Raw genomic sequence first — 26,686 nt, 5'->3', positions numbered from 1 at the left:
AATGCATGGATGAATATGTGCAAGAGTGGATGATAGATGCATACATTAATGAGTGAAAGGGTGAATCGGTGGATGCATGGATGAATGAGTGAAGGGCTGGATGGATAGATAGATGGATGAATGAGTGGAGTGAAAGGATGAATGGAAAGATGGATGAATGAGTGGATTGCTGTAAGGATGGAGGTGTGAGAATGGGAGGAAAAGAGCAAGGGTGAATGAAGGGATGCGTGAGTGAATGGATAGGTTGAAAGTGGATTGATGAGTGAAAGGATGGACGACTTACTGAAAGGGTGGATTAATGGGTGAGAGAGTAGATGAATAGATAGCTGACTGGGTGAGGGATGGGTGGGTGGCTGGGTGGAAGGGTTGAAGGATGGCTTGGTGGGTGGAGAGTTGAGTGTAAAGGTGGATGGAGGGATTAGTGAAAGGGTGGATGGATATATGAGCGAAACGGAAGATGGATGAGCGAAAGCATAAATGGATGAAGTGAAAGGGTAGGTGGATAGATGAGTGAAAAGGAGGATGGATGGGGTGGATGGATGGAGGGATGAGTGAAAGGATGGATGAATATGAGTGAAAAGGAGGATGTGTGGGGTGAAAGGATGGATGGATGAGTGAAAGGAAGGCGGGATGGATCAGTTGGATCGATAGGTTTGGAGATGGCAGGATAGGCTTTAGCAGCTACAGTAGAGGTGGTGGATCTCTTGATGGGCCTCTTCTGTCTGCAGCTCGGCAGACAAAGACTTGTAATTAGTTTGAAAGGATGAAGGGATGTGTGGGTGAAAGGATGAGTGAGTAGAAGTGTGGCTGGCTAGATGGATGGATGGATGAATGAGTGACCGGGATGGTGGATGGACAAAGGATGTTATAATGAAGGAAAGGGTGAATGAGTGGATGGGTTACAGGGTGTAAGGATTAGAGAGAGAAAGGATGGATGAATGTAAAGGATAAATGGATGGATTGATGGATGGGTCGAAGGGTGGGTGGAAGGATGAGTGAAAGGGAGGGTGGATATATGTAGTGAATGGAAGGGTATATAGATGGAGTGAAAGGGAGGGTGTATGGATGAGCAAAAGGATGGATGGATAGTTGAAATGGATAGGTTTGGAGATGAATGGGTAAGTTTGGATATGGATGAATGGATCGAGAGACAGATGAACAGATGGATGAACAGATTAGCGAAAGGTAATGGATTAAAGAATGAATGGGTGCCAATGTAAAGGTGAAATGCTAGATATCAGTGGGTGAAAGGATGAATGGATAGATGCTTAGATGGAAGAGGCAAGAGAGCTATTGTGGAGAGGATTCCAATTACTTTTTTTCGCTTGCTTGGTGTCATAAGAACTTTGAATCAACGTGGGGGGTATTTAAATGTTCTGGTTACTCACTTGGCCTACATTGTGCTCCTTTCTCTACCTTGGGATTATCAGGTAGGCGTGGTGCTGTTTGCCAGTGAGTTCTTACTAGACAGCTAGTATTTGGTCTCATAAAGGCCACATTGCCATAGAAATTCCCGGCACTGAACAAAACTACTTTGTAAAAGAGCAGAATGCTGTCACACACAATGAAGCCAGCTCACAGATAGGAAGAGAGAGCATTTAAATAAAAACAAAAGGTCTTGGTTAACTCAAATTTCATTAGGGGCTCAAATGTTAAAGTCACGAAAGTGCACCCATGATATATGTCCTTGTATTAAAGGAGATTTACGTTTTCATGAATTCACATGAATTTCCTTAAGTAGGCCAGAAAACCGTAGTCCTAGAAAATATTTGTGAATTGCATCTTAGCATGAGCAAATATGAATATGCCCCAGCGGAAATCTGTTGAGTGTTTACAAGTTCACTTTTTCTCCAACCACATTTTTCCCAGCCCTGGAAGAAACTTTACTTCTGCCGTTGTCAGGGGTAAATTTCTGACCTTTCTCAGTACGGGAAAAGATTAGAGAAGAGCTGGTGAAAACCTCCAAAATTCAAATCCTTCTATAGTATTAGCCTGACATAACCAGTGAGGCTATTATCAGAGCTCTTCTACAAAGAGATTGCAGCCATTATTTGACGGTGCACTACATGGCACCAAAGGGACAAGTGGATTTTGTTACAGGACAAGTAGATTTATGAAGCTACTTGTCCCATGGACAAGTACATATTTCAATAAATTCCACACCCCTGTAATGGGCTAGGAAGCCGGCAGGTAGGTGAGTCTAGAAGAACATACCGAGGCGGAATAGCGAGAGGCAAAGGACCCGAACTCGCGATGTGCAATTAAGTCAGACAAAGGGTGACAACGAACAGTTTCAAGGTGGGGGCCAGGAATGGGAAGTACAAAAGCCGTGGGTTAGTAAGGTCAAAGTGCAGGAGGAGGGGATGTCGAAATCCTGGGGCTGATTCACTCGCGTAAGGCATAGTATCAGTGTGGTGGCATCTGGGAGTAAGCACTCAAACCATGGCCAAGTTGTCGGACCGGGTGGGGTGACATACCGGAGCAGTGCGAAAGAGAAGTGGCCAGATGAAGCGCTTAGGCGGCAGAGTTACCTGGAAAAACAATGTAGATCGGAAGATTAGTAATTAAGGTGCTTCCAGTCGGATGGGCAACATCTGTAGTGGGGGAATAAAGGAGTGGAATGAGGGACGAGGGAACATTGGTGAAGCCGGGCGGGTGAGCTGGGGGGAGCGTGTAAATACCTGAATAAAGCGGGAGGCACAGCGCGGGCGATTCTGTAGGATAATGCATCCATCTTAGTGCCAAGAGCTGAGATACAGCTCTGAAAGTTTTTTCATGGTCACCAGTAGGCCGCGGATATCCTGATGCAAATCTTCTATAGGCTGCTCCTGCATTCTGGAGGCGTCTTCTGCGAATGTGTCTCGAGATATAGACCTTTTCTGCTCAAATAAAATCTTCGGTTGTGCCCTGTCCACTCGGCCCATCCTAGCCTCCAGCGGGTCGCAAGGCAGACCCAACAACACCGCACTAGGGGTTCGGCCCTATAGGGGAGGCGACAGCATGTTATGGTCAGCCTGCGTGCCAATGAAGCACATAGAGAGAGCACACATCGGGGGGAGGTTCAGGCCTTCAGCGTAAGGCCCCAGGACCACGGGTCAAGCTGTATGTTCTTATAAAGCTCTTCAGCACTAAATAGCGTGCTTAGAAGCAGCTCCAACTGCAGTCAATCAAAGTATGGAAACTCCACAGACACGGGGAGTGTAAGGCAAACGCAAGGCCCCCGGCAGCAAGAAGAGCCCCAGGGGCTGTAGAAGAGGGATTCAGGCTGCACCCCAGCTGAGGTTCAGCAATTTCAACCACGCACAGCTAGGAAAGCGTCCCAGCAGGGAGCCCCAGCACCTGCAGTTGAACGATGACGTAAGAGATTTCCACACTCCTGAGAAACAAAACCCAGATGGAGGACACTGCTCCCGTCTCGTCAACCAGGATCTTCAAAGAGCACTGCTACAAGGCTGATCGGCCAACTCCCATGTTCAGTCCGGGGACATCCAAGACGTTAAATAAACAAAATGGCTGTCATGCACCCCTAGTAAAAATAAAGGTCCCCAGAGCAGTTTCACGCAGTATTGCAGGTGGGGGAGCTGCCGCAGTAAACGCAGCCATAGATCCACAATGCATCCAAAGCGTCACAAGAGAGCAGCGCAGCTCCATAAGGGGAGGGGAGTGGAAAAAGGGGAGCCGACGGAAGGAAGAGAGGGGAGGGGGAGGAGAAATGCGACACGGCGGGAGGGGGCGGAGCGGGGAGCCGGTCGACAAAGTTGAATACCAGGAAGTGGTGTGTCACGAGGGGTGTGATGTGGTAGCAAGGGGCCAATCTGGATGTGGTGAAGGGGGGGGCCGGGGAGGGGAGTGGAAAAAGGGGAGCCGACGGAAGGAAGAGAGGGGAGGGGGAGGAGAAATGCGACACGGCGGGAGGGGGCGGAGCGGGGAGCCGGTCGACAAAGTTGAATACCAGGAAGTGGTGTGTCACGAGGGGTGTGATGTGGTAGCAAGGGGCCAAGATGGGAGAGAGGGTGAGTACAAGACGGAGGGGAGGGGGAGGAGAAATGCGACACGGCGGGAGGGGGCGGAGCGGGTAAACAAACACGGACGTGCACGCGCCCGTGACTTTTAAGGTCAATGCGCATGCGCATAAGCTTAATGCGCATGCGCATTGACCTTAAAAGTCACGGGCACTGCAAGGAATCGCCACGATTCCTTGCAAGTTAGATAAAGAGTCGATGAGCCCCTATAGTCTCGCTTGCTCGATGCGCATGCGCATCGACAGGCGAGACCTAAAAAGGGAAACAAGATGGACCCAAACAACTACCGACTAGTGGCCCTCCTTGACAATGATGCAAAATATTTAGCTGGCACCATCCTAGAGGAGATCACTCTCTGGGCTGAGACAAACCTGATTATACCACTGAACCAGACCGGCTTTCGGAAAAAGACCGGTACAGCAACCAACATCCTTGCCATCTCTTTAATTATCGATGCAGCAAAAACCAAAAAACTCCCGCTGCACCTGTGCTATATCGACTTCAGTGCAGCATTTGATAATATCGAGAGAGGTTGACTATGGGGAAAATTGGAACAATGGGGCTTACTACAGCCGACTCTAAACATGTTGAAGCTTCTGCACACTGACACCTGGGTGCAGGTAAAGCTAGGAAGCGGCTCCCACCTGTCCTCAAAAGTTCATACCACCAAAGGACTCAAACAAGGGTGCGTGCTTGCACCCCTATTGTTCAATCTTTTCATGGCGGATTTACCAAGATTGAGGTTCTTCGGTTTCTGACTTCGTCCCGTATTCAGCCGCCATTTTGTGTCTCGTCACCATTTTGTGTTGCCCTCACTCAGGCAGCACGGCGAACAGAGTGTTTTTGCTTTTCTCAGCTGCTGCGTGTCCTTTCTGTTAAAGAGTAACTCCATTGCCCTTGTTTATGAAACCAATGTCAGAGTCTGGCCGAGTTCGTTAATCCATGTCTGGCTTGACTGATCCCCGTCTCGACTGACTATTTACCTTCTCCTATTCTCTCCTTACATTATCTTATCCGACTGGCCTTCACTATTCTCTCCTTGTATTCTCTTGTTACACAACTATCCTTTGAGGCACACAAATACGTCCTGCCACCTGCAAATTGGATTGTTGGTACCTGTACTGATTAATTTGTTGGGAAGGGTAACACACGGGGTCTGAGAGAGGGGCGTATTTGAGACAGCTGATAGCTTGTTTTCCAACTCTCTCATTGGTTCGTTTTGTATGTGTAAGGAGTAAACTTTGTAAATGTGTTTCCTATAAAAGATTGCGCGCCACGGATTGTTGGACTCGACAGGGTGTTGGACGGAATTGTCAGAACATCAGCGTTGGCTGTTACCAGACGCCTATGTACTACCTGTAGTTACTATGGCGCATGGTCCAGCCCACATCAGTGCGAAAGGCATATGCAAACTTCTGGCTCCAGTATGGCAGTATGAAGGAATTCCTAAATGTGCAGAAAATGTGGTGAAGCATTGCATTGTTTGTCTAATGCATAATCCAGGAAATGGAACCCCAACTCCAGCAGGTCATTTTGCTCGCCCTACGTACCCTCGAGGTATTGCAAATCGATTATATTCATATGGATCGTTGTAATAACCTCAAGTATGTTCTGGTGGTGGTGTGTGCCTTTTCCAGATGGATAGAGGCCTACCCCCTAAAGGACAATACTGCTTTGTCTACTGCCAAAGTTCTTTTGAAGGAGTTTTTCCCAATGTTTGGTTTGCCGCGCATTGTTTGGAGTGATAATGGGAGTGAATTCGTAGGCAAAATCATGCAGAAAGTGTGTACAGGTCTTGGTATTAGGCAGAAATTCAATGCGGCAAACCACCCTCAGTCAGCAGGTTTGGTAGAGTGCTATAATGGCACTCTCAAGCTCAAATTGGCAAAAATTCAGGCCAGCACGGGTCTTGCTTGGCATGATGCCTTACCATTGGCACTTTTATCCACAAGAACTACTGTTCATTCTCGTTTAGGTCTTAGTCCATACGAGGTCGTTTTTGGGCGCCCAGCCAATGTCTGGGGAGTCCCTCGACCTAAAAAGTATTCTGACATTCCATACGCAATGTTGATAGACTACTTGCATGTCCTCACCACTAAATTGCGTGTTCTTCATCAACAGGTTCAAAACGCTCTGCCGGAGGCCTCTGTGGATCCAGGTCACTCCATCCAACCCGGAGACTGGGTCTGCTTGAAGAATTTCCAGCGGAAAAAGAGTCTGGAACCTCGGTGGGGCCTGCCTCGACAAGTTTTGTTGACAACCAGTACAGCAGTAAAGGTCGTTGGGAAAAAGAACTGGGTCCACGGCGTGCACTGTTAGAGGGTACCTTTGCCTCTACCTTTTGATCAGTCGGTTCGTAACGGCATGAGTGATAGTGAAGGCGAAAGGGTCCCTCGATTTGTACCTTTTAGTAGTGCACGCCTGGATCAAACGAACTCTGAGAAAGAAGACGTTGACGTGTTGCAAGAAGCTGTACCATCACATCTGCGATTGAACACGGCCAACCCAGAAACTTTGTTTAAGGAGCAAACGATCCCTAATAAGACTCGGTACAATTTAAAAGACTCAGACCAATAAAAGACAATTGAATTTTTCCTTTTTTCTGATTACGTTTTTGAGAGACAATCTTTTTCCATTATCCATCAAGTTGCAGGGTCACGGTAGGACTCTTAAGCTGTGACCTGAGTAGTGACATAGGTCTGCAGTACTTGCAGTGTCATAGGACGGCTAATAATCACAGCTAAGTGATCTAGGAAGATTGCCATGAGCAACGCTTTAGAGTATGGATACTAAAGTGGAAATTAATGATCAGAATTTGAAGATTAACCAATAATTTCTTAAATTTACGTTTCGTCGATGTGGCATAACCTTATGTATTTTAACATGTTCATGTATTTTATTAGCGTGTGTAAGTTGGGTTGTTTATACTATAAAGCAAGCACCTGTTCCAACTTCTGTTTCTTTATCTTTCCTTACTACTGCCTCCCCACATCGGTTTCATATACTCCCAGAACATGAACAGATTAGGAGAACAGAATACTTTAATAATTCATTTATTCAGTTATTGCATCAACATCAACTGGTAATGAACACCACTGATTGTTGGGTCTGTGGGCTCATGCCCCATAATAAAGAAAGAGGAATGCCATATTTAGGCCTTCCATTTTCCTATGAAGGCTCCGCTTGGGCCTATTTGGCTATGTTCTCTAATGTTTATCAGAACCAACTACAGTATCCTCCTGGTAGTCCATATGGTGGTGGAGCAGATTTTAGTCATAGTTCTTTGATAAAGGGAATATTGGCCATGGCTAGAATTGCTGAGATTAGTAAGATTCCCGTGGATGAGAAAAGAGCATATGATGGCTGGAATAGAACCCGTTATGTTACTAGCCTTACAGATAAGGCTAGGCGAAGGAGATCTCCACCAATTTGGACTGTACCTCAGAGGTAATTTCTGCCTACAGATCAATGGCCAGCATGTCAAAAATCAACAGGAGAAGAGTGTCTGTTCCCATACTTATGTCTATACACCTCAGATTCCCTCACCATTAGTGCCATCACAAGGCACATATTTTATCTGCCATGAGAGAGCTTATACATGGCTTCCTACCTACTTTTCAGGAACTTGTTATGTGGCTTTTCTTCTTCCTCCAACATATACTGCTCCTTCAGGTCATCATAGGAAGAGATATGGCAGGGGAGTTATTGATTCGATTGATACGGCAGGACAAGAAGGAGGTGACTTTATTAAAGGGTTGCTTCCTTTCTGGGGCCCAATGGCCAATAGCAGAGACATCAGACAACTAGTTTGTGTTGTTGAGGCTACCATAAATGTAACTTCTGGAGCCTTGAGTAATCTGACAGCCGAACTTCAGGCGGGTCGTTTTATGACTTTGCAGAACCGAATGGTTCTAGACATTGTTCTTGCAGATCGTGGAGGAGTCTGTAAATTGATTGGGTCTAGTTGCTGTATTTACATTCCCGATAATGCCCCTACGGTATACCAAGCTATCTCCAAGTTACATATCATCTCCGAGTCTATACATCAGGACACGGGAGATTGGTCTGTGATGGGATGGTTTTGGGGACTACTGTCCACATGGGAATGGAAGATACTAACTTTCCTTGGAATGGTCTTGGCCATCATTTTCTCTTGTTGTCTCTGTGTACAGTGTGGACCTGCCATCTGTGGTCTTTGTGCCACTATGTGTGTCCCAAAGCCTGTGTCACAGAAAACAGAGAATATTAGAATGATGGTACAGCAACAGCTCGATGACCTCATGGCCATTGACATCGACTCAGACTAACTTAAGTCCTTGGTGTTTTTGCCTGAGTAATGGCAAAAGGAGGGTCTGAGGTTCTTCGATTTCTGACTTCATTCCGTATTCAGCCGCCATTTTGTGTCTCGTCGCCATTTTGTGTTGCCATCACTCAGGCAGCACAGCGAACTGAGTGTTTTTGCTTTTCTCAGCTGCTGCGTGTCCTTTCTGTTAAAGAGTAACTCCATTGCCCTTGTTTATGAAACCGATATCAGGGTCTGGCCGAGTTCGTTAATCCATGTCTAGGTTGACTGATCCCGTCTCGACTGACTATTTACTTTCTCCTATTCTCTCCTTACATTATCTTATCCGACTGGCCTTCACTATTCTCTCCTTGAATTCTCTTGTTACACAACTATCCTTTGAGGCACACAAATACGTCCTGCCACCTGCAAATTGGATTGTTGGTACTAGTACTGATTCATTTGTTGTGAGGGGTAACACACGAGGTCTGGGAGAGGGGCGTATTTGAGACACCGGATAGCTTGTTTTCCAACTTTTCCTACTTTTCCTATTGGCTTGTTTTGTATGTGTAAGGAGTAAACTTTGTAAATTTGTTTCCTATAAAAGATTGTGCGCCACGGATTGAAGTGGCAGTCTCCTCAGAACCCACCTTCCGTTTAACTTCTGGGATAACTGTGCTTGGCTGCAGCTAATAAACCTGGCTTTCCACGCTCCGAGTGTCTCGTGTCTCTGTTCGACAAGGCAGGTGAACTCGGGGATTTAAGGCGTGCCTTGCGCCGCCAGGCCCATAAGGCCCGGTTCTCCAAGACTATTCGACACTTGCAACTCATACTCCCAGAGGTTGGGAGGGAAAATTCTGAGCAACCTTCTGTACGCGGATGACGTTGTACTACTTAGCCATACCTATATTGGTCTCCAGCACCTTCTGAGGGAAATGAATAATTATGCAACAGTAAACACCTTAAAAATAAACCTCAGCAAGACCCGCACGTTATAAATCAACACCAACAAAAAACAACAGAAGACCTGGTCTCTTGGTGGTCTAAAGATCGAGCCAGCCAGCGAGTACAAATACTTGGGAGTCATATTTGACAGAGAAGGCTCATTTGTACAGCAGAAGCAGGAAACAAGAAGGAGAGGAGTACTGATCGCCGTGACGCTGACAAATCTAGCTACCCAACTGACGGGACAGACCATGACTCCTTATCTGAAAGTCATTCAGGTGAAGCTACTTCCCTCGATCACTTATGGCAGCGAGGCCTTGCGGGGAAGAGACTCCAAAAACCTGGACCACATACAGGTCAAAGCCTACAGAACAATGTTTTCGCTCCCGCTCCACACCTCCCCGGCTCAAATAAGATTGGAGTTTGGTCTGCAAAAACAAGATCTAGCCAGGCACGGAGCATACATTATTTGCTGTCACAAACTCAGATCCGCCACCACAGAAACATTAAATTCTTTACTATGGCAGGACATACAAGGCAGGGACGCCTCTCAGGCAAGAACTTACTTGCAGGCAGCGCTGGAAGTTACTAAACTCTCTGCACCTTGGGACATGAAACTTGGGCACAATGCATTTAAAAAACTAGTGTGGAAAAACGTTAAATCACTTATCCTATTAGAGGACAAGGTTCTATTTTCCAAAAGATCTCATGCATGGATGACCCTCAACACGTACAAAGTCTTGACACCACAAATATATTTTAGCCAGGGTTACCGAAAAGCAACAAAAATGAGGTTCCTGAAACACAGATTAGAGATTCTGCCAAGCACAGAGTATATTCCGCCATGGCTCAGGACACAGGGCAACGAGGTTTGCCCGCTTTGCGACTCGGACAATGGGGACATTCTCCATGTCACTTGTCTTTGTGAAGAACTTCAACAAGCACGACAACGGCTCCTCAAGGACCAGCTTAAGCAAAAAGGGATCAGCACCAGAAGGCAAGCGGTGCTCGCCTGCCTGAATCCTCAAAACACTAAACTGAACCGCAGATACGTCAAATTCCTCGCAATGGTCGAGCAAAGAATTCCAAGACCGCTAAAACCGGGGATCAATAATGTAGACACAGGTTATCAAGAAGACTGTCAGAAGGAAGTAAGGAAACCCACTGTCCAATCTTTGTAAAAAGGCGCATCGACAGCCACACTGTTCTTTTATTTAATTATATGCTCAATTTTTTTAACGGTTTTAAATCACGATATTTTATGATCCTTTTGTAACATGTTTTGCACTGGTTTTAATGAACTTTTTTTTTTTTTGCAATTTTTTTATTGACAAGCAGGTCAAGGTGATCAACAAATACATTTTTTACAAAACATATATAATAAAATAACGGTACAGATCAAAATACAAATAAAGTAACGCCAGACTCTTTGCATTACACATACTCCAAATGTAGCCATAAGACAGAACAAAAAGCAAATGAATAAATGATGTATAGTGCTTGATCAACAATGAAGGAATGGAAAAACACAGATATATTCCCTAAGGCCTACTACTATTAGTGTCTTCTGTAGTCATCTACTATTCTAAAAAGGTGCCCCAAATTTTAACAAACTTCACGATTGCTTTTGTTCCTCCATAGTATATATTTCATTAACTAACGCCCACCATTCCATTGCATGAGGAGGGTTCGGGGAGATCCAAGCTCTCGCAATAACCAATCTAGCACTGGTCAGGAGAATGTTTAACAAATCTGTGTTGGTTGTGTTAGATGGATATATAGCAAGTAAAATTGAGGCTGCTGATAATGCAAAACGAATCACTTTTTGTTTATGTAAAATGTTTTCTATTGCCGACCAATACCCTGTTAATGCTGGACATGTATAGATCATATGTACAATATCTGCAGCCACCAACCCACACTTAGGGCATTTAATACGGTCACTGCTCAGATTGTTTTGTGCCCATTTGGAAATTCTCAGTGGTGTATAGAATAAGTGAGATATTGTTCTGTACGATTGGAGCATTAAACTGGATGAATGAGTCACTTTATTAATGTTTACTAAAGCGGGTGAGATGTTCTGAGTTGTCACATTGAATCCTAATATGGAAGTCCATTTTATCGCTAAACGAGGAGCTTCATCCAGCTTGTTTTGATTTAAACACTTATATCCCATACTAATTAATGATTTCCGATTTGCTGAATAAAAACAACTCCATAAATCTGAGCTACTTACAGATATCAATTTCATCTTACGAATTAAATAGTCCCTTATTTGAATATACTTAAAACGCATCATTTCCGGTAATTTAAACAAAAGTTTCAAAGTTTCAAATTGTAAGAGTCCACTTGAACCATATAAGTCTCCCAGTTTTAGAATGCCATGTTTAGCCCAATCTCGTCCAGTATTATCACTAAAAATCCCTGGGAGTCCAGTATTGCCCCAAAGTGACAGGTCAGTGTGAAAAAAGAAGTCTCACAATTAATCATAATCATATTCCAGATACGTACTGCATCCCGTGCAGTCTTGAATTTGACGCGTTTGAAATAATTCGGGTCCTGCACTCTTGCCAGAAATTGTTTTGCCTCTCTGCCAAGCATGAATTGATGAAAAAAAAATTGATTATAACTAGTAAACAGACTACGAAGCCGGTTCAAAAAAGAAGCAAAAAAGTAGGCTCTAAAATCAGGGAAGTTAAGGCCCCCTTTTTCCAATGGTAATTTCAGAATTGCCATCGATCTTCGAGGATTCTTATAGCCCCACAAAAAGCTATTAATAATGCTGCCCAACTTTTAAAAAAACAAGTTATTAACATGTAAAGGAATACAACGAAAAAGATATAAAGATTTAGGCAAGATATTCATTTTAATCAAATTCAATCGTCCCAACATATTAAGCGGATTCTTATGCCACTTTTTTAAAAGAGCTGCCACTTCTTTCAAGAAAGGTTCATAATTTAATAAGTTTATATCCAAGATCTTTGAAGAAATTTTAACCCCTAAATAAACCGCAGCCAGACAATGTCCTGGAACTTGAGGATTAGACTAGTAATTCATTATAACTTGCGTTTTATTCGTGTTAAATTTATAACCTGCAATAGCCCCAAAATTATTAGCTTCTTCTGAGATCCCTACCAGTGCATCTACCACATTGGTAGTGTAAATAGCTAAATCATCAGCATAAGCGGTGATTTTCAAAGTTTTATCTTCATTATACATAGGGTTTATTTTAGCTTGCTCTTGAAGGGCATTAATAAACGGCTCCATGGAAAGAGCAAAGAGTAGGGGTGACAAAGGGCAACCCTGCCGTGTCCCCCGTAAGATTGAAAATTTAGATGAAACAGCCCCTGCATAGCTAATCTTGGCATTAGGATCCTTATACAAAGCTTGTATACTTCTTAAGAAACGTCCTTTAAAGCCGTATTGTTTCATCACCCCCATAAGTAATCCCACCCCACTCGGTCAAACGCCTTCTCTGCGTCTAAAAGTATCATACCGAGTGGGGTGTGATTAGTTACTGCAACATCAAAGGCGGTAATCGCCATGTTAACATGGGTGGTAGTGTCCCTTCCGGCTACAAAACCATGTTGTTGTTCATTTACTAACAATGGCATAAGTGGGGTCATGCGAAGAGCTAATATCTTGGAATATGCTTCAGCGTCAGCATTGATCAATGATATAGGACGGTAAGAACCGCATTCCATAGGTGATTTATTTTTCTTAAGGAAAAACATAATTTTAGCTGTATTCCACGATTCTGGTACCTGCCCAGTGACACCAATTAAATTGATAACTAAACATAGAAGTGGTAAGATTTCTTCTGCACAAATTTTATATAATTCTATGGGGAGAGTATCCTCACCAGCAGCCTTATTAGAGGGGAGAGAGGTAACAGCATAGTGCAGTTGCTTAAACGTAACTTCCTCCTCCAGCCCATTAACACATTCTTGATCTAGGTATTCGCGAACTGGGAGATTTTTATTAATATACATTTGTATCTGCATTTCTGTACAACTACCCTCTGGGGTGTATATATTTTTGTAGTATGTTACAAACTGATCCATTATTTGTACTGCTGGGTATATGATATATTATTAGGGCCTTTAATGGATTTGACTAATGTTGTAGCTCGGTCATCTGCCACCTTATAAGCCAGGGCCTTTCCTACCTTATCCCCGCATTCATATTGTGCCATTTTATAATTAAGCAACTTTCGGCTATTATTTTCCCCTAAGGCACATTTTAGGGTTGAGCGTGCAGTCACTAATTTAGTTTCTAATTGTTCAATAACTTGCACCCCCAAACCACCAGCTCTAAGATTGTCGGCTAATTGTTTTTCCAGTTGCAAAATACAGTTTATTACAATCTTATCCTTTTTCCTTTGTTCTGCGTTTTGTTTGTATATGTACTGTTGCGCAAGCCCCCTAATAGAGGCTTTACTAGCATCCCAGACTGATAAAAGTGATGCACTATCTAAATTGATTTCAATAAATTCTTTAATATGCGCCTTCAGCATTCCAACAAAAACTGCGTCTGCCAATATATATCGAGGGAAGGTAAACAGTCTTACTTCTGGGGCCCTTTGTATTATACCGAATGACAATAAAATTGGATTATGGTCCGACAAGACCTTTGGAAAGATCTCCATACGTCCAACCTCGATAACCTCGTCTGATGCCCACGCCAAGTCTATTCGTGAATACAATTTATGGGGTGAGGAATAAAACGTATAGCCGGGTTGATCTGGATACAGGTTCCTCCATCCATCTTTTACATTGTGTATCCGAGCTATTTCTAATATTGCCGCCCGAGTTTTACGCATGCGTCTAAATAGACCTCTCAGTCACATCCTGTTCATAGTTTAGCACGCAGGTATAATCCCCCATCATAATAAGTTCCCCCTCCCACGAAAGCAATTCAATATTTAACCAATCACAGATGCACGGGTCATCAGTATTTGGCCCGGTTTTTATTAACTATGCATAATAAACTTTACCTTACCTTACCTTTCCTTTCTGAAACTCAGGAGCAGCAACATTGTGGTAGGGTCTCCAGGGATTTAATTGGAAGCTTTTTCAATATTATATACAAGTCATAGTTGCAGCTTATTTATCTTCTGCAAGTAATAACCATTGACAAAGCCAATATCCCTTACTTAATGTAGGTATGATGTTACTTGCATCAAATATCTGGATGCAATGACAGAAACAACAAAATACAAGTCCGGCAGCACACTATGCTAAGCACAGATTTTTTTGCGTAAGTGATTTAAAGCCACGCCCCTAATTACACTGACCACGCCCCTTTGAGAGACCCCCCAGTTTTTTCATCCCACTTAAAGCCCTGGAGTAGGGCTATAAAAAATGACATTTTTGTCAGAAAAGTGCTATAGAGAGATGAGGTGCATTGTTGCTAAGTGGTAGTGAGGGAATTCATGGAGAAGAAGGAAATGGGGGAGGGGGCACCAAAAAAGACTGTTGCACCGTGTGCGACCAGGGTCACCCCTGTCTGGAAGTGTTAGCCCACCCCCTACGTTCGGGTCTAGTTGCGCCCCTGGTGTCACTGACAAGTGCCTAGGGGATTTAGGACCACAAGGAGGGAGTCCTGCTTTTTTTAAGCCTTATGCTACCAATGCGATTATGTGATCTCCAATTCGATGCCTACTAAAATAAAACTGGACTTTTTATGTATCCACGCCAAATCAAATTGTGAGAAGAACTGCACATTATTTGAGCTCAACCTACTACGAACTTACCAACATTGTCTTGTTACTGCTAAACACACCCTTGGCGTGAAAAGCAACGCTCGCAAGATTCAACTTGCATATCAGAATCCACCCCTCCACCCACTGCACATTTAAGAGGCTAGAGAAACAGCAGCGTAGCAAAATATGCATTTGATATAAAAATGTGTCACCCAGACTGCGTACAGATAAGAACAAAAGGTGCTACAAAAAATGTGCCAGCGCTAGGTAGCTCGATGTATCTGTGCTTTTGGGAGTAGATGCTTTTTGCCGTCACTTAAAGACACTGGAAACTTTAACTTTGATGTAATGCAGAGGTACATGAAAACACTGAGCACCGGTGTTTAATATCTGTATAAAGTAAATATTTGCTTTGAATTAGTACTACAGCTGAGTAGTATGTCCGGAACAGTACTCGCCTAGGCGCTTTCTCGGTGTCCTAAGTCACACTTTACAGAGACTATTTTCTTCACACATTTCGGGCAGTTCTAACAACAAAGATACAATATTATACTTCTTTCGGAAAATAAATGCAATAATGCACACAATTAGAGAATATAATTCTTTAAAGAAAACACAATGAACACATAATAATGTTGCTTTAATGTCAATCGTCCTGAACCAGATCAAAGGTCACCGACTTCAGGCTTACCTTCAGTCCCCGAATGAATAGACTACAAAATCCAATTGCCCCACTCTAGCTTCCGTAACGACTACATCCCATTTCATTACAGTAAAAAGACAAAATTCGCGTTCACACCACGTGACAAGCACGTCAAAACGTCACATTACGTTTTACGTGTCATACGCAGGACACTTCCGCCCCCTTATAATCCCAGTACGGCGAGAGAGAAGGGAAGCAGCTTTGTGCAAGCAAGAGCTTCACGGTTGTGCAAATAATTTACGTAGACATGGCGTTCCAATACCATACAACTATTGTAAAGAGCAAAACTTAGACACTAGTGATATATTTAGCCGTTTCTATAAACAAATTCGTTGTAAAGTGCACTAAGTGGAGCTCGCTGCTAGTGATTTGTTCCTGTTAGAGCAAGTTTCCTAGCAACGCGTCTGGCCCACGTGACGTGTATATCGTAGCATCACTACACTAACCTCTTTTCTCGGCGGCACGTTTTCGCTAACCAATTGCAGGATTGCTGTGGCTCTGAGCCTTCTAGTGCCGCCCCGAATCCTGTCAATCAGTTTAAACTTGCTTTCGATTGCTTCTCCTTGCCCTCGCCTTTCGAAGTCGTTTACACTCCTTGAGACAGTGAATTTGGCGGAGTCGAACTCAAACCTTCAAAGCAGAAGCAGTCAAATAATTACAACTCTGTGTCCGGAGGTGGAAGGTAAGATTTGAGCTCGGGACCATCACTTCTTATTCGGAAATGTTGGCATGCATGCTTAAGGTGGGTGCATGGACATATATATGTGACACCCGTGGAGATACAGACAAGGCACACAAAATGCACACATACTCAAGAGGCGCAACAGTATGGAATATGTCAAGAACAGGATCCTAGACGCAGGGCACCGAAGCAGACATTCAGGAGCTTTCCCGTGGGGTAATTTGTTGGCTCGTAGCATCTGAACGTTACTAGTACTTTAAGTGTATCGAAAAATGTTGGAGATGGCCAAATGTGTGCTTACAAACCCACAAATAAAGCCTCCCTTTACAAAGAGAATAGCTCAAATAAGCCGCAATGATGCATTTAGTAGTTTAAATCACAATTCTCAACCTGTAGGCTCCCGAATGAACCCCAGACCGAATTTTGGAGACTGCAATACGACTGCATCCCACGAGGCATGGTTTTATATGACACGAGTCTCTTGTGGCAGGGCAAGGGGGTATAGATAATTTGTCTGAATGTTATTAACCATTGGACGTGCACATCAGCGAACCTGTGTTGTAGAAATGGAAGAGCACAGCTTTCTATCTGTAAAGGGTGTGTGGAGAAGACCCAGGTAGCAGGGACACCAGTGGCTTGCTTGTTATCAGTGGGTGTGTGAAGGGATATACTTAAAAATATGTTTCAATCAATCAATCAAGAGTTCTTTATTCGGTGATTAAAAAAACACCATGAAAGCACACGCATACAAACAATTAAAATACAATTAAATCATTATCAGAACCCCAACTGCAATTACATGCTGGATTTAAAAGAGACTAGCAGAGAAAATTCATTATAATAGAAACAATCGGGTCTATCCTCTAGTTACCCTCAATCGCACCGCTACTTTAATAAAATTCATAATACAACATAATGTTAGGGGGTCAATCGCCTTTTGTAAAAAAAGTAAAGCGGCTTTGGCATGTGTCAATCTGGCTTGTTTTAAAATTCCTACCAGAAATCTGCGCATAGGCATTGAATAAAAAGAACACAAAAGTACAAAATGAAGGGTGTCCTGCGGAGACCTATTGTCGCAGCTGCAGGCTCCCTTCTGCTCAATTAAAAGTGTAAAACCTGGTGGATCCGCCAGTAAATATGGTAACAAATTGAGCCTAAAACGAGATATAAAAAACCTGTCCTGGGCGTTATACATGAGGTAGAGGTACGGCTCCATTCCCTCAGTGCTTTTGACAAGGCTGTGGGCGCTCACAGTACATTTGGTCCCTTCAACATCTGTTCTATGTGTGGATCTCTGGGCCAAAAAGGATCTCTTTATAATCAGCTTATCTTGAGATACAATTGCCGCGGGATTTATGAAAAGGTCCTTATGACCGAGGCTTTCCAAACTAGTCTTTACATAACTAAGCCATGATATACTCATACTTTTATCCCTTCCCAGGCAATCACATAGGATTTGCCTACTCAAAGTCGCCTCGGGATTTATCCAAATTTTTAACTCGGACAAAATAGGTCTAAGCTTAACCAAGTCTTCAAGATATGGCCTCCCTAGTTCTCTATGGGCTATTTCAGCTGGGGTGCTCTGCAGGATTTTCAAAATTGATCGTAGGAATTTATTTTCCTCCGGCTGTAATTGGTTAATATTCGCAAAGCCCCATACTTCAGCCCCATACATGGCTTTGAAGCAACAAATAGAGCTATAAAGATTCATTACTTGTTCAGGAGACCATCGGCCCACCCTCCACCCATAACTTGCAATGGCGCCATTAGAGGACACCAATTTACTGCAACGTTCCTCCACCAAAGGATTACATTTTAAAAAGCCATCAAATAATAGGCCAAGATACGAGAAGGACTGAACCCTTTCTAATATGTGGCTTCCTATCTTATAAGTGAAACTGGTACAAGGTTTATTACCCGCCAGCATTACATATGATTTGCCCAGGTTAACAGACAGATCTAAAGTTTCCATAAACTTAACAAATCCGTCTATTAAAATCTGAAGGCTCTTTGGGGTGCGCGCAAATAGGACTGCGTCATCCGCATACAAAAGTACCGGAATGCAGCGCGACCCTACTCTTGGGCAATCTGTTTTTAAGTTAATAAAAAACTGCTCTAGATTATTAATGTAGAGGGAGAATAAAAAAGGGGCAAGGATACAACCTTGCCTCACCCCACTCATACATGGGAAGGATTCTGTCAACCCCCATCCATGTTGTAGCGTACCCTAGCAGTAGTATCCCTATGTAACTCCCTTAAGATGTTGATCAAACCCAAGTCAATCCCCATGCGTATCATCATAGCCCAAAGCTTATCCCTATTCACATGGTCAAAGGCAGGTGCCAAATCCATAAATCCCAAATAAATGGCTTCATTACTGGCTTTAGTATATTTTTCCGTCAGCATATAAAGGTTCAGGCATTGGTCCCTTGTAGACCTCCCTGTCCTAAAGCCATACTGAATGTCCGAGATGATGTTATTGTCCTCGGTCCACTCAGTAAGGCGGTTAAGGATTACCCGACCCAATATCTTAGCTGACACATCTATTAATGATATCGGTCGATAGCACTGGGGATTGTTTCTATTGCCCTTTTTAAAAATAGGGACAATTATGGCTGTAGATCAAGAGCGGGGCAAGCCAGACCTGGTAGCAGCATTTATTACTCTTGTCAGTATTGGGGCCCACAGCTCAACATTACCCAAAAACAGGTCCGGTGGGGTCCTGTCTGGGCCTGGGGCTTTATTTTCTGTCAATCCCTCAATTCCCACAATAATTTCATTTAGGGTAAAGTCTACTGCCTGTCCCGGCTGGGAAACCCCGCCTCCTCTGGGACAATTTCTGCTCCATGGTCGTATAGGTCCTTAAAATGTATAAGCCACTGATCCGGCAGAATATTTGTCCCGATCTCAGGGGCATTACCGTCCTGAAAACATGGTCTATTAACAATTCTCCAGAATTCGGCAATGTCCCTTCTTTCTGCGGCCTCCCTTAAGTCTGCCCATGCTTCCCCCCTGAAGAGCTACTTTCCTCCTCTTGGTCTCCCTATTGTATGTGTTTCTACACTGCGCTACTTTTTGTATGTCCCTTGGCCTATTTTTAAGGCTACATTTAAGTTCCCTTAGGGCGCTTGAGCAATCCCTATCAAACCATCTCGGGTGATTATTTTTTCTTGTCGGCGCGCTTGATTTTAACAGCCCCTCTACCAGACTGGTTATCTGCCTAAATACGTTAAGTAACGGTAGTCCTTCTACTGTAGTATCTAGGCACTCATCAATGGGGATTTTCCCGATGTCCAATAGCGCTTTGTAAAAAATTTCCCCATCTATTTTTGACCACCTAAGCCGTCTACCCTGGTCCGTTACCTTCTGGGAAATGCCGCCAGGCTGTCCCATCCTGGGCTGAGCCAGGTAAAAAAGCTCCATTACCAGGGGGTTGTGGTCACTAAATGGACTCCACTCGATCCCCACGGTAATAATCCGATTTTTAAAAAATCTGGATACTAAAATATAATCGATGAATGACGAGCACCCTCTTCCCTTAAAAGTCGGGGGGAGGGTACCGTCCCTCTCCAAATCCATCATATTGACCGTATGCTCCATGTAATGAGTATGTAAGAGTTTACTGAAAGCCATTCCTTCTTGTGTATGGTCAAAATGAGGGCCATTCTCCACGGGACAATGTAACCATTCAACATCAATGGGAAACAAGGAGGGGCATAGGTGGCAGTTAAAGTCACCCGTGACTAAAATGGTTGGGGCCGGTGCCCTCTTCATAGCTGCGATCTCTTGGTTCAATCTATAGTCCAATTCCTGGATGAGTGGGTTATTTTCTCCAATAGCCCCCTTGTTGTAAACATTAAACAGGATCAACCTTAGCCCTTTGCCCCCAAACCACAGAGCCTGTAAATCATGAGAAAACCATGCTGTGTTGGTCCATGTGCCTTGAAGGTTTAAATCTACATATATAGACAGTCCTCCCATGGCTCTACCTGATTTTGATTTCTGGTCGGGGACAAATAAACATTTGTACCCTGGCATATGAAAGGGGCTATTATCAACCACCCAAGTCTCCTGAAAACGAATTATCTGATACCGGTTTATATACTGTCGCCACTCGCAGTTATTCAATTTACGCGCCAAACCGGCTATATTCCAGGAGATAATTCTTAATCCTTCCTCTGCTTTGTGTGCTCCATCTGTTCCACAAATAATACAATTTACATTAGAAAGCCCTTCTATGGTTCCTGTATGCCCTGATTCGGCCTCTCTACCCGATGATGCTTGGTCATTATCATTGTCCCTTAACTCCCTTACATCTGGGTTGCCTCCCCCATTGGGTATGGTTAGATATACTGGGGTCTTAACTGGACTCTCCCCCCTAGATTTTGAGAGTATATTAGCCTCCTCTGTAGACCAAGGGGACATTATTTTGCAATACTTCCATCCCTTCCTCTTGTGGATCATCAGGGTCTGTAAAGGGTGTGTGGAGAAGACCCAGGTAGCAGGGACACCAGTGGCTTGCTTGTTATCAGTGGGTGTGTGAAGGGATATGCTTAAAAATATTTTTAAATTGTGACGGTTTGCAATATGGCGATCACTTCTTTTTACATTTGTGTCAAGTAATAATAACTTGTTTTTAATATAGTGTTTGATACCGCTCAGTATGCTACTGTGCCTTTAGCCGTAATTTAATGCCTTCAGTTTTTGATCAACCTTTGTAGGGTGCTAAAAGGACTTCAGCACACCCATACCAGTATCAATCAACTTGTAAGTTGAGGAAAAATGACCATGTCTCAAAGGTCTGTTGCAGCTCCCAAATCTCGTGTCCATTATGCGTTGAGCCTTTAATGACTCTGGCTTGTTAGGTCTCGCGTGACGTACTGTGCGCATGCGCAGTCTAGCTCGCGAGATTTTACGTCTCAGAGTGAACGTAACTAGCGAGGGTTAAACCCCGCTCCTCTTCTCCATTGGTTGGCCTCCTAAACGGTGGCCAGCCATTGGAGAAGAGGTCCTAGTGACGTTTTACTTTATCTTTTAGCCCCGTCCTTTTCAGATTGGGTTCCTTGACTTACTGCTGAAGTAAAAGATTTCTTATCTTCTTTATGGGTCCAGATGGCCCCATAAAGAAGATAAGGAACCTTTTACCCCAGCAGTAAGTCGGGCGCCCAGTCTGAAAAGGACAAGGCTTAAAGAGAAACACGCTTATACCGAAGAAGCCGTGCTTCTCTATAATCTGTAGCAAACTGCTGCGAGTGAGGGGTTGAGGGAGTCAAGGAGTCAAGGGAAAGGCAGGAGGCGCGGGATCTGGTGTGGAGGCAGTGTCACACAGGATAATCGAGGCACACACTCAGCTCGAGGAGAAGCAGCCAGCTCATCTGAGCAGATGAACATGCGCATCTGATGAAATGCAGAGCAAGCACTTCCTTACAGGCGCTGCAGCGGAAGTCACAGGTCTGAAACCGGAGCCCCTGCTAATCTGGATAAAGACCGCCTCGCATGTTCCGGAATGTGCACTTCGGGCTGGTTCCTCGCCTTCTGCCTTGAAGGCAGGTCCCCAGCCGGCGAGGGGGTTAACTTTCCAGTGTGTCTGTCTGTGTCTGAGTACAGAAAGAGGAGTTTTCCACTCCCAGTGCAAAAGGTGTGTTGGGCACAGCCCCTGCCTGCGAGGTGAGCCAAGCGCTGGGATTGATTTGGATAAACTTTGGTGGTTTTTGGAGCCGGAGCCGCAGCGTGACCAGCAGGACTGCGGACAGAGATGCTGCAGAAGGAATATCGGATCTGCATGCCGCTCAGCGTGGAGGAGGTAAGATGGCGCCACTAACGCGGCAGCGTGGGTTAACCTCTCATGGCTCAGATCCTTGTGCAAGTCTGTGGTTTGAATCCCCCTGCGGCGACTCAGCCTTTCATCCTTCCTAGGAGGACGGATGGCCTTCTGCAATGTCTAGCATTCGAGTAGGCAAGGGACTGGGATGTTATAATGGAAAAAATAATATATAATTTATTGGGTTAATGTGCTACCGCTGCGATCTCGAGTCATGGTTCAAGTCCCAGTCCGTCCACTGATAGAAGTGTTCGTGTCTACTCCTTTCACCATCTTTTTACATAAGGTTGTGGTCTGGTGCATCCGTCCGGTTGCTTGCATTGAAATGACACGAGGCTACTGTCTCCAGCATGTCTGAGCATCGCTCAGTGCTCTTAAATGAAATGCATAGGTTTCAATTGAAATTGACTACCCTTGAGCTACTTTTCATCCTTCCAGGGGCAATGAAATGCGTAGATTCAACTGGCTTAAAAGAAGCACCTGCTATTTACAGTGTTTGAAGCGTGCATTAGACTTCTGCATACTGAACACTACATCTGCACTATAGCCAGCTCGTTTACCAGTGTCCAGAGCTGCTGACAAGCTTCCACCTCTACAATTTTGTTCACGCACACATCTAGCCATGCACTGGCTGATGCGTCGGTGTTGTATTCGAGCCCGTAGCAGGTATACGCTTTGAGCGGGAATTATGCGAGATGCTTGGATACGGTGCCTCTGTGTGCACGAGACGGTGTTTACAAATGAGCCTCGAGCACTGACAGTTGGCCCGTGTCAGACATGCACAGCTCGCTCACGTCTGTTTTTCTCGATGCATCCTGGTACTTGTAGTTTTCTTTATCATGCACCTTAAATCCCCCGGATGTTATTATAAATTTGTAGTCTATCCCTGAAGAGAGATTTCATTTACAGACCGGCCGGCCTGTATTTGCTTGACGATTGTGGCTCAAGGAGACGGTCCTTTTAATAATGCCTTCCCACTTGACCAATACTGTGTGAACTTGGACAAAAGACTTTTCCTGTTCTACAGATCCCCGGCCTGGTTAAATCGGAGGCTTATATCTTTGGATCCTGAAGTGGTTCTGGAACCCTTTATAATAACATCCGGGGGATTTAAGGTGCATGATAAAGAAAACTACAAGTACCAGGATGCATCGAGAAAAACAGACGTGAGCGAGCTGTGCATGTCTGACACGGGCCAACTGTGTGAGGCACGTGTGTGCTGGTACATAAGTATCCATGCGCAGTATGAAGTGAGCAAAGTGCGTGCATCAGGTGCTGGCCAGGTGATGTCTTCAGATGTACATTGCATGTTCAGACTTCAGGAAGTACAGGTTCCTGTATTTACTCATGAATATCCACCATTCCTTTTGAAAAAGTGTATACTGCAGTGTTTGCACATTCGTGTTTGAAAAAGTACAGGTTGTTGCATTAGAACATGCATATTCACCATACGTATTTTGGTTATTGCCACTGCACAAACAGCAGTGCATTCAAATTTGCTCAGTGTGTGTGTGTGTGTGTGGCTCTGTGTGTGTGTGTGTGGCTCTGTGTATGTGTGTATGGCTGTGTGTGTGTGTGGCTCTGTGTGTGTGGCTCTGTGTGTGTGGCTCTGTGTGTGTGTGGCTCTGTGAGGCTCTGTGTGTGTGTGTGTGGCTCTGTGTGTGTGTGTGTGGTTCTCTCTGTGTGTGTGGCTGTGTGTGTGTGTGTGGGGATGTCTGTGTGTGTTATGGCTCTGTGCGTGTGGGGCTCTGTGTGTTTGTGTGTGGCATTTGCGAGAGATTAAGCTATTTGCATTGTAAATGACAATGCCATTTATTTATCTGTTTTGAAAACCAACACATAAATAAAAATGTTGTCATTTACAATGCCAATAGCTCTAACTTTTGCAAAGGCTAAACCATTACATTGTAAATGCTTATATTTCTGGGTCTGAGGTCTGGCAGTGCATTCCGGTGCACTTTTAGCAGATATTTGATTATTTGACTTACTGAAACCCTAAATATTCTGTTTCATCATACCGTACAAAGTTCCATCCTGTCACTTGGACTACACTCTATTTTTGCTTCCAGAAGCGTTGTGTCGTCCTTGCGCTTTATCAGTTATCATCATATTAATGCCACATTTCAAAACACTGTGGTTCTCAACACCATTTCCTTTTTGTGAATAGCATTCTCCTGTGGGAATTATGGCCTCCTGGTTAGATGTCCTGCTTTGTCTGTCTGCAGTAGGACAGCATCCAATCCCTAGGGTCTAACCTCTACCACCATTTAATTTCCTTTCTAAGGATCAAAATATGCAATGGTGGTTTCAGTCAGCATGCAATTTGTGGTAGTGTGATAAGGTTGCTCTTCACTTCCTAGAGACATTCATGTATCTAGTTTAGCAGCTCACTTAGTCATAGTGGCAAGGTTGGATATGAATCCTCCCCTACTTGACCATCCTAATAAAATTGCAAAGAGGTCCCTCTGTGTTCTTTTTATTTAATACATGCTGGGGATTCGTCATCATTCTAACCTCAACAAACACACATTCAAAGAACTCACGGCTTAACTTGTGTAATTCACACTTTTCTCAGTATAGGCAAACCTGTTTATTTTTTTTGCAGGTGCCAGAGAGTGGCACAAACCTATTATGTGGACATATATCTGTATTCCACCACTGATGTTGAGGATGCCTAGCAAGTTATTGTGGATCCCCAGAGCCGTGTATTGAAGGAATTCAGCTTTGGAGGATACTTTGAAGTTCTGTGGCTTATATCTTTGGATCCTGAAGTGGGTTGAGAAGGAGGATATGTACCGGATTGTTTATGATAGTCTAACTGGTGATACCCAGTCTTCTGATTCGTCTTGAAGAGACATTTGGTCCCACACCGATCTGCCATTATGGCATCAATAGTAGACTTCATATGTCTTTCACACTAGATTAGTCAACAGAATAGGCTGCTTGGACTCCGTGGTGAGGATGATTAGGCATAGCAAGTGTGTCAGTCACTTTGCCTTTCAACTTCTGTATGTCTTGGTCAACCTGTTTGCTGAAATGGAATTAAATGCACTGATGTAAAACAAAAAAACTGGATGCAAATGGGAGAATTTGTAGTTTTTCCTTTCTTGTTCTTTATCCTTTAGTTCACTAAAGTAAAATGTGCTAGGCTGACTTCGTATTACTGCTATGTCATCCTGAGCTCAAACTGTACTAGTTGTAACTCTTCCACTGAGTACCATCTAGATGAATTCATTATTCACCCAGCCAATTAGAGATTCAGTCCATGTAGACTACTTTCAGCTGGTGGGGTGAGACTCAAGGTTCAAGTTTTTATTAGGGATTTAGATCTTACAATGAAATCTACAATATATCAAATATATCCATTAATACAACCTTAAAAAAGAACTAAATATTATTACAGCACATTAATTCATTGGCAGGATAATTTATCACCTCCATAGTAGCCTTAGCTGTTGTAATTCCATGTTTTTGGGTCTCGCCTAGCGATGCAGTGCCATGCTCTGCTTGCCTAGTTGAGATCTATTGTTGGCGACTTGGCTCAGAAAGGAGATTGAGATGTGCACTTTTCGCTGGCCAGCCCATGTGCACGCTCACGCCGTCTGTTCTCTGCCAATGCGCGCTTCCACCGCGCTCGCCTGGACACCCGACAGGAGATGTGCACCTTCCCCCGGACAGCCCATGTGCACGCTCACGCCGTCTGTTCTCTGCCATTGCGCGCTCCCACCGCGCTCGCCTACACAGCCCGACGCCACACGGACACGCTCGCATCACTCGCGGGACGCCGCATTTGGTTTGCTTTAACATGAAAGCCGCCCCGTAGCTGCTCCGGCCTAACCACATCCCTTAGTTTAGGCCAATAAGCCACTCTTTGTTTATTTTTGTGCTCCCGATAAGCGCAGATACAAGACTATACAACATCACGCCATCGTAGCGGTTCAGACACTACCACTCAACAACCGTTCAAATGGCCTCAAATCACAGTCTCAACCACGTCACCAATCTTAACGCGCCCCATCTAATGGGCTCAAACGGCAACTCCTTCCTTCGACGTCTTCACTACCCACGTTGACCCTTTACCCCCGTCCAGCTTCCCTAGAGCGCGTTTGGGTGGTTACAAATGATTGTTTGAATACTCTACAATTTTATTTCTCCCCTGCGTGATGCGATACTATGTTGTTCCAAAGACTACCAGGGGGAGTTGCATAGGAAGGGAAGAACATGTGCCAGTGCTCCCGACTCATAGGGGATTGAGGACATCTTGAGCTGAGCGCGCGTGTTTATCAGAACAGGACCCCTGCCCTCATACCAACCAGCCAGCCACCCTTACCGTGCTCGGCCTATATCCACATCTGCCCGGCACGCGCACACAGAATCACTCACCTGCTGATCTCACCCAACTGCTCCAGCTGTATCTGGGTGAAATTTCTCGCAAGCCGGTCACTTCCCAGATAAAAGCAATTAACTTTGAGTTATCACGCGCGCATAGTGATGGAAGTTGTGCTGAGAGACGTCACATACCTAAGT

The 26,686-nt window shown here is 44.3% G+C and overlaps 2 protein-coding genes across 3 annotated transcripts in view; one reads left to right on the top strand and one right to left on the bottom strand.

Annotated features, from left to right (window-relative positions):
* The window catches only part of TMTC3 (transmembrane O-mannosyltransferase targeting cadherins 3), a 570,313-nt gene extending 554,517 nt beyond the window's left edge, over nucleotides 1-15,796 (bottom strand). The window contains exon 1 of one of the 2 annotated variants that reach the window (XM_086918002.1): nucleotides 15,645-15,796. The gene's annotated coding sequence lies outside the window, so the exon portion shown is untranslated. The remainder of the gene's footprint in view (nucleotides 1-15,644) is intronic. The other variant, XM_086918005.1, reaches the window with a different exon arrangement.
* Nucleotides 15,797-15,815: 19 nt separating this feature from the next.
* CEP290 (centrosomal protein 290) overlaps nucleotides 15,816-26,686 on the top strand; it is a 1,386,965-nt gene continuing 1,376,094 nt past the window's right edge. The window contains exon 1 of the mRNA XM_086918001.1: nucleotides 15,816-16,338. The gene's annotated coding sequence lies outside the window, so the exon portion shown is untranslated. The remainder of the gene's footprint in view (nucleotides 16,339-26,686) is intronic.

The sequence above is a fragment of the Lissotriton vulgaris genome, chromosome 1_1, assembly GCF_964263255.1.
Source record: "Lissotriton vulgaris chromosome 1_1, aLisVul1.2, whole genome shotgun sequence".
Lineage (NCBI taxonomy): Eukaryota > Metazoa > Chordata > Amphibia > Caudata > Salamandridae > Lissotriton > Lissotriton vulgaris.
This window is presented reverse-complemented; position numbering and strand designations above follow the sequence as displayed.